Here is a 9,009-nt window from a genome sequence, read left to right as displayed (position 1 = left end):
TCGACACTATCACTTGCACTTATCACTGAGTGAGACTTTTTTCCCGCTCTTTCTTTTGTCTTGCGGGACATTCAACTGTTTTTAGTTTGGGCTCACTTTAACACTTCACTCACTTAAGCCGTAACCGCCTGGCTCTCCTTGCCGTCATAATGACCATCGACACTATCACTTGCACTTATCACTGAGTGAGACTTTTTTCCCGCTCTTTCTTTTGTCTTGCGGGTCATTCAACTGTTTTTAGTTTTGGCTCACTTTAACACTTCACTCACTTAAGCTGTAACCGCCTGGCTCTCCTTGCCGTCATAATGACCATCGACACTATCACTTGCACTTATCACTGAGTGAGACTTTTTTCCCGCTCTTTCTTTTGTCTTGCGGGACATTCAACTGTTTTTAGTTTGGGCTCACTTTAACACTTCACTCACTTAAGCCGTAACCGCCTGGCTCTCCTTGCCGTCATAATGACAATCGTCACTATCACTTGCACTTATAACTGAGTGAGACTCTTTTCCCGCTCTTTCTTTTGTCTTGCGGGACATTCAACTGTTTTTAGTTTGGGCTCACTTTAACACTTCACTCACTTAAGCCGTAACCGCCTGGCTCTCCTTGCCGTCATAATGACCATCGACACTATCACTTGCACTTATCACTGAGTGAGACTTTTTTCCCGCTCTTTCTTTTGTCCTGCGGGACATTCAATGGTTTTTAGTTTGGGCTCACTCTAACACTTCACTCACTTTAGCCGTAACCGCCTGGCTCTCCTTGCCATCATTATTATCATCGACACTAACACTTGCACTGAACACTGCACTCACTTTTGCCGAACCCGCCTGGCTCTCCTTGCCGTCATAATGACCATCGACACTAACACTAGAACTTTACACTGAGTGAGGTTTTTTTATTTCCGCTCTTTCTTGCGGGACATTGAACTGTTTGTTCCTTGATCTCACTCAAACACTGCACTCACTTGCACTCACTATTGCCAATAACTGCTTGCACTGCTTGCCGCCTGGAACCGCTGGGATCCGCTTTTAAAAAACTTAGAAAACAAAATTAAAAACAAAACAAAAAATATTCTGAATTTGCATTTTTGCTTTCACTTACTATGGCCGAATCCGCCTGGCCCTCCTTGCCGTCATTATGACCATCGACACTAACCCTTGCACTTCACACTGAATGAGATTTTTTATTTCCGCTCTTTCTTTAGTCTTGCGGGACTAACTCTTACACTTCACTCACTTTTAAACACTTGTTGTAATGCTTTTCGCCGGCACTGTTTGCCGTTTACACACTCACATAAAGCAAAGAAAAAAAAAACAACAAAAAAACACTCAAACAGAAGGGCACATCACGCCATTGTGCCGCTATTTTACTGCATATTTTTTCCACTCATATTCCGATGCGCAATTGGCTTCTTTTTCATGCCTTTTCCACTTGGAAAAACGTTGTTTTTTCCACTTTCTGGGATATATTTTGGCTAATTCCCAATCTTTTGAATTTCTCACATATGGAGGTGCACTTTTCAATAAATTTTCATGACTTTTCCTGCTTTTTAACACATATTTTACCACTTTTTAGGCCATTTTTACATTAAAACACTTACTGCACTTATCACACGGGTTTTTATTTTAAATTTTCCTTCACGACATGACCAAACATTATTTTGCCCCGCCAGTTAAAATTTTAGTTATTAGTCTTTGCATTGCCTTTGCATTGATTTTGCATGTGTGTTGTTTTTGCGAATGTTCTAGAAGGCCAGAGGAAGATGCAGAGTGCGTGGATGAGATCATCAGCTTAGAAATGGCGATTGATTTGCAAGGGTTGGTGTCGCAAAGACATAAAGCGAGGGCGCAAAGTTAAGAGAACCTTTTTGCTTAGATAAACTAAGAGCGGCGAAACTTTTGCAATGAGTGTTTGTGTTAGTGTTGTTTGCCTATGTTAAGAGTTGAGAAGAGCGCTGAATAGATCTGAGAGTGGTTTGGTTTTACAAAAGTGTGTGATCTTATTGTCGTTGCTTTAGCAGCCTATGCTCTAAAGGCGTGGGAGTGAGATGGAGAGTGCGTGGATACGGAACCTTTTACTCTTATTTCTTTGCACTGGCACTTTCATATCTGCTTACACTGCTCTCTCTGCCGTCACTCTACCACTCAGCAAAAAGGGGAAAAAAAACGCAATCACGCCATGGATGGTTCCGTTATTTTGCGTTGTCTTCATCGCACTCCAATTCTCCTACACACATACATTCAAAAGATCGTTGGCGGCGGTATTAAAACTGCGACGCAATTGCAAATTTTCGGGCATCTTTTCTCGAAGAAAATATATGAAATCTATTGTTTTAACAATTACTGGGATTTTATTTTAATTGTTCCTGACCCTTTGGCTCTCGACACACATGGCTTTTGCATTTTCCACCCTGTTTTAACATTTATCATAACTTTTTCGTAGGTTTTTCACTTTTTCCGGCACATTTTTCTTTTAAACACTTTCTGCAACTATCACACGGGTTTTTGTTTAATTTTCCGAACTTTTTCTACAATTTTTCCGCATTTTTAGTTCTGCGACTCGAAAAAACGTGCTGCTGCGCCGGAGGTTAAAATTTTATCTTTGCGATCTCTTTCCACTGCACTGAGAACACCGAATAGCGGCTTTGCTTTGCTTGTGTGCTGATGCTTTGATCCGAATGGGTGTGAGAGAGATGGTGAGTCTTCTTTGACTTCTACAAACAGGGCCGTGCCAAAGAGTATATGGGCCCGTGGCGAAGTTGTAAGCAGCGCCCCCAAACACCAAAATTTTTGCGCCCGGGGAAAATTCTCCCTTGGCACGACCCTGTCTGCAGGTGGTGCCCTGATCTGAAGCGAAGGCAAAGAGAAGCGCTGAGAGTGTCTGAGAGCGGCTTTGCTGTTGCATTCCGTGAGTGTTTGCTGTTGTTGTTTTTTCTTTGGGTGTGGATCTGAGGGAGTGCGAGAATGACGTCAGTTAGCTTGACCAAAGACAAAATTGGTAAATGTGAGGAGGGAGATTTACATTATTAGTGAATCTTTAATTATTATAATGATTATGATCAAATTGGAATCTAATGAAATGTAAACCGAAGCAAATAATCGGCACACTGTAGAGAAAACCTAACGAGGCGAGGAATACCCTAACCAGAAATCAGTTGCAAAAATAAAGAACAACTGTTGGACCACCCAGCAGCAAAATCTCAACAAACGACTCGACTGACAATTAATCAATGTCCAAACATATTAAATGAAGTAGTACTCATTCCACGAGCGTCCTTTCAGTGGCAATGAGGGACAGGGCTCACTCAAGTGTGGATCTAATGACAGAAGGATGTTGAAGGATGTGAAGGCAATGCCAATCATACGGCATATGTGCCACAGCAGCAACAGGGTCTGAAAGAAGGCTTTAACTTTCTCTCTCTCTCTCTCTCTCTCTCTCTGTCACTCTGTTCTTAAGTGAAAGTCAGTATGTTGCTGGAAAGGCCTAATTACATAGAAAGAACTCAAAAGTTTTTCCACCATCCTCAGCCACATACAGAGAGAGATTTTTCCTTCAAAGTCAAAGCCTGCCTTGCCTGCCTGTTGTCGCTGCAATTGTCGCTGGCGACAAATAGAAAAGTTTCCCCCGAATGTTTGCTAACTTAAATTGTTTTGTGGTTTTTTGACAAGCCTAAGACTTACACCCACCCACGCAGACACACATACCCAAGCCAAATTAAACACTTAGGGGGAGTGCTGTACAAATAATGAAATGAAAATCATATAATTTGCATTATGTCAAAGTTGAAAGTGGCCTAAAACATTTATGTTTTTGGTTTCCCCCAGAGCCAAGCGCGTGCTCAAGTAGTACGATGAAATTGAAAACTTTTTGGGCGCGTGTTGGAGTGACCTCCGCCACGCGGGGATAGTGCTGAGATTTCTGCCATTTATAACTTTGTTAAAAGTTCATTGAAAGAGAATGTTGAGTGAAATTAAATCAAAATGTAAGATAGAATGACCAGTGCAAAAGGAATGCCTGATGATAGGAAATTTCCTTAAGGAAAATAGAGTTCATTAAGCTGTCATGTGTGCATATGAATTGGCAATCATTTATCCTTGCACCATAAATAAAATGTCACATAACTCACAGCAAAATTCATCACTGAGAAGTTTCCACAGAATGCATTTTTATTGCTCCATTAGACGTCTATAAAACATCATTTATTATAACAAACTTTGATGAATTTTTCTCCAGGGACCTAAACGGATTTTCAGCTTAAAGTTGTTTTTCCATTACGTTTTCTTTTGCCACAAAATAACAGACAGCATAAAGGGTTTTCGGCACATTCTTTTATTGAGAGTTCAATTTTAAATTTCACTCTTTTGTTCTTTAAAAAAAATGAGCTGTTTGTGCCCGATTTATTGCTTAAATTTCAATTAGCAATGGCCCAGATTTCATGTGTTCCAAATTCTCTTGCGACTGGCTTTAATTAGCATTCTCATTATAATAAATGTTCACAAATCCTGGGGCCCACCCTTTTTCCGTGGAAAGTCGGTCCCAGGGGAACATTAAATAAATGTGGAGACTGGAGTTAAGCCGAAAGTTGTTTTTACGCATTAGGCAAAGGATACGCAGAGTCGGAGGAGAGCTCTTGCTCGATGATGATGTCGCCAAAGTCTTGTCAACATCCAAAAGCATTCTTTATGCTTCTCATTTTTAATATTTTGCCTCACTTTGCGGTTGTGGAAAAATTAACAACTTCATATGTCAGCAGTGATATCTTCATGCCCCATGCCACACACACACCACCTCGCATAAAAGTGTATTCCCCGTTGTCGCAGCTTTATCATTTGTGCCACACACGAGCATGAGGATGGGGAGAGGACGGTCTCTGTGGCTTTAAGTGAAGCTCATTTGCATGAATTGCTTTAGCAGTTGTTGTTTCTGGTGCTCGTGCTGCTTTCCTGCTTGGTAGCTCTTATCAAGCGGCGACCAACACTCCATAAATTGTCTAAAATTAGCCATAAACAAAGGCAAGCTGGGAAAACAAAACAGCTTTGCTGCAACAATCTCTCAAGAGTGTAGCAACCTGCCAGCAGCCCCTGCTTGACACCCTCTCTTAAGCTCGTTATGCTCTATTATAGTAGTATACCCCACACCTCCTTCAACGCGCCATCCATGGCAACCTCCATAATCATCATCATCCGCATGCTGCCGGCGGAGAGGAAGGGCAAAAAAATCAGAAAACAGAAACAGAGAAAATATGTCTGTTGTTTCTGCGGGCCTTCGTGGAGTGGCCTTTTGATTTCCGTTGGCATAATTTATTATTATCCCGACGCAAAATAAAATAATTTGTATAAAAGCCATTGCCTAGGGAGATGGGCAGATGGGGGATAAAGAAAACCGAAACTGGGCGAGCCCTAAAAACAAAAACCCAAATATCAAAAAAAAACCTTAAAAAAACCAAAGCAAAACAACACAAAAATAACAACAAATATGTAGGTGCAAAATGGATCTGGGCTGTGGACCCAGGATGATCTGTGAATGCTCTTTGGATAGAAACGAATTTTTGTATAAGGCAAACTTTAAGTACTTTAAGTAGATAATTTTTGCAGAGGCAGCACAACTATTGCTTTACTTTTTTGGGCTCAAAATTGCATGTCATTAAAATTCTCGCATATTTGCAGATATTTGAAGCCTTTTGCCTTCACCAGTATACCCTTTATTTCTGTAGGGCAATCCTTCCAACCAACCTCCGCAAAAACAGAAAACTTCCGCTGCCCCAAAAGAGTATCCCCATTGTATTTATTTCTCTTTTGGGTGTTTTTTTAACCTCTTGGGTTCCCTTTTTTCCCCCTGTCAACCACAAGAACAACAACAACAATAGACAGTGTTCACACATTTTAAAGACCAACGCATTCCTGTTTGTTCTTTCAGCGCCCCTTCCTTGAGTTGTGTGGGGTTAAAGTTGGAAGTTCGAGGAGCTGTTACTTTTTTTATGGCCTACTGTGCCACTGACGCGGCGCCTGATTGAGCGTAAAGTTGTAAAACTTAAGGAGTGCTAAGTGCCCTCGGTCGTGGTGCTCCGTCTGGATCCTGTCCTGCCCCGATTATGGCCAATAAAGCACGCATGTCGTCGTCGCCAGAGCTCCGGGAGGAGCGACTGTGCTAAAAAATTAAATATGCCTCGGACGAGCTCTCCGGGCTGGGCTCTACTCTCGACTGTTTTCCACTACAGTTTAATATCCTTCTCTGAGGTGTGTTCACCGGACAATGTCCGGTTGGATTAACGGAGTGTGACACAGTGCGGGGGGGTGTGCGGTGTTGCGCTGTTGGTGGTATAAATTTATTAGCTTCTGGCTGGTTGGAAAAAGGGCCAAAAAGATGGAAGAGATTAACCTCAACTGACGAGCCACTTGTTCCGGGTTCTTGGGAAATCATTTATTTTAGTATTATCGCCCGGAGAGGTTGATTCCTTAAAAACAACAATTGATTTATTGACACTAAGGGCTAAGTGGGTAATTTATAATTGCTATGCAAGTTGAAAATTAGCCCGATGTTTACTGGGTAACCTTGTAGGCGATTGTGGACCATTTACGAAACAAAGCAGAACAAAAATCTAGGACTTGGCATACCCGAAAAACGATATTAAGTTCCCCTTTAAACTCGAGCTATCTCTGTCTTGCAGACTAGATAAGCGCTTTGGTGTAGTGGATCATCATTTTGGTCGTATTCCAGTACCCTTCAACGCCATCAACGCGATTTATAATCACTTCCTTGCGTTTCGAACCAAAACTCTTTCCCAATTAAATGAACCTGCATATGCGTATGTAGATATGTATTTACATATGTATCCAAATTAAATATGTAAATTGTCAAAATATGGTTTGCAATAAATAAACATCAAAAACACACCACATAGGCGACGCCACACCACTAATGTGGTGGTCTTCGCAACCGAAGAGACTTTTTCGACTTATTAATGGAAAAAGGATTTACTGGGCATTTGGATCACATTTGCTTGCGTTCCTTGCCTGCCAAACCTCTCCACCAAAATATAATACTCTTTCTGAAGAGTATAATGAATGGAAAATGCAGTCAAATTATTTGCAAATCCGAGGAGCACAGCAAATTGCTGTCGCAGTTTTTTTCGGTCGGGCGCCTCTGGAAGCCACACAAAACACAGACAGACACACACACACACACACACACATATCCAATAGTCAGGCTGGCGTCTGGAATATAAGCACACTTTTTATGCAAAACGAATTAAAATCCAATTATAAGCCAAAACCATGCGTTTGTACAGTGGGGAGAGGAGAGTGTTAGAAATTGGGAGTCTCGGACCAGCATACACACACACACTCTCAGAAACCCGCAAAAACCGCAGCACATGCAACGAAAATAGCCAGGACTGTCGCTCACTTTTGCCCGACAGATCTAGCTTTTTTTTAATGCCAACTGCCGGACTCTTGGCATTTTACACCTGTGTTTGGCTTTTTAACTCTTTACTTTTGGCAGCACTGAGCGAAGCAAGCAAAAGCAGATAAAAAGAGATAGCAGCGACGCTTGCAAAGATGGCGGACTGTACATCGGATTATCTCAGGCACTCGACTCGTCTCGTCATTTATATTTCAAGTCAATATTATCTTTTATATGAACTAATCGATAAGATTAGATTTGGATTTTAATTATAGTTGTTTCTACAATGCGTATTTCCAAATTTATTCAGACTTGTTTTCGAAAGGGGCTGTGGTTGTGGCCTGCCAATCCCTCTCTGGCGTCCTTTTTCTCCAGCTACGCGCAAATTAGCTTCCCTTAATCGTATTAGAATTGTGTTCCAAGCTCCATATCCACTTTTAAATAATAAATTCCTGCTTTTTTAGCACAACAATCTGTAACTCTCTTACCCGTAGAGTAGCTGGTATTAGAAAACAACTCCAATTACCTTTTAACTTAGTTTTATTTTTTTGGCTTTAATTGCAATCCTTTTGTAGCAAGAGCGAATTTTATCACACAATTTCGGTGTAGCCTGGAAATCCCTTGTGGCAATTAAAAAAGATCATTAAAAAGCCAGAGCGATGAGAGTATCAAATCAAATTAATTATACTCTCTTTTGATCCCCATTACTCGAAGAGTAAATAGGGTATATTGTCTTTGTGGGGAATAACGGTTGTATGTAACGCACAGAAGGAAGCGTTTCCGACCCCATAAAGTATATATATTCTTGATCAGCATCAATAGGCGAGTCGATAGAGCCATGTCTGTCTGTCCGTCTGTCCGTCTTGTTTGTCGGCTAGTTCTCAGAGACTATAAGAGCTAGAGCCACCAAATTTTGGCTCCGGACTGCTGTATGCTCACACTGAAACCAGTGTATTTCAAAAATGAGCCACGCCCCCTTACGCCCCCGCAAAAGGGCGAAAACCTCCCAAATCTACAATTTTTAAGATAAAAGAAAACAAAAAAAGCCATTCCGTAGGAAATGGCCATATCTACCAGTTCACCAAATTGGGATCCGATCGGATCATTATTATAGCCACAATGGAGAAATTAATTTCCAGTGGCTAAACCCACCTTGTCCCGCAGCTTTTGTTGCTCTTTTTACATTCTCTCATTCACACTCTACTTCTGCTTCACTCGTCCCCTGCCTCTGCCCTCCCTCTGCCGATGCCTTTTCCGACTTTTAACCCACCCCGTCGCGCAGCTTATATTTGTTTTTTTTTGTGTGTGCCGGCACTGCCTCTGCCGCGAGTCTGCCGCGGTCTAGGGAAGGGCGGCGAGCTAAAGGAGCGTGTTGATGTGAGAAGTGTTGTAGATGTAGATGACAGATGAAGAAAAAATATAAAATTTGACAAATAACCGCTAAAGTGCAGATGTATAAAAGTTGTGACGCGTAAGAAGCGTCTCACACGTCCCTTCTCGTTCTACTTGTTGTTTAGGCAGCTTATAAAGATTATATGGGACCAGTTTTACCCTTTGTTTCCCCTTTTTTTCCATTTCTACTTCTCGTCGTTCGTTTCTGTTGTC

This window comes from Drosophila guanche, unplaced genomic scaffold (assembly GCF_900245975.1).
Source record: "Drosophila guanche unplaced genomic scaffold, DGUA_6, whole genome shotgun sequence".
In the NCBI taxonomy this organism is placed as follows: Eukaryota; Metazoa; Arthropoda; class Insecta; order Diptera; family Drosophilidae; genus Drosophila; species Drosophila guanche.
This window is presented reverse-complemented; position numbering follows the sequence as displayed.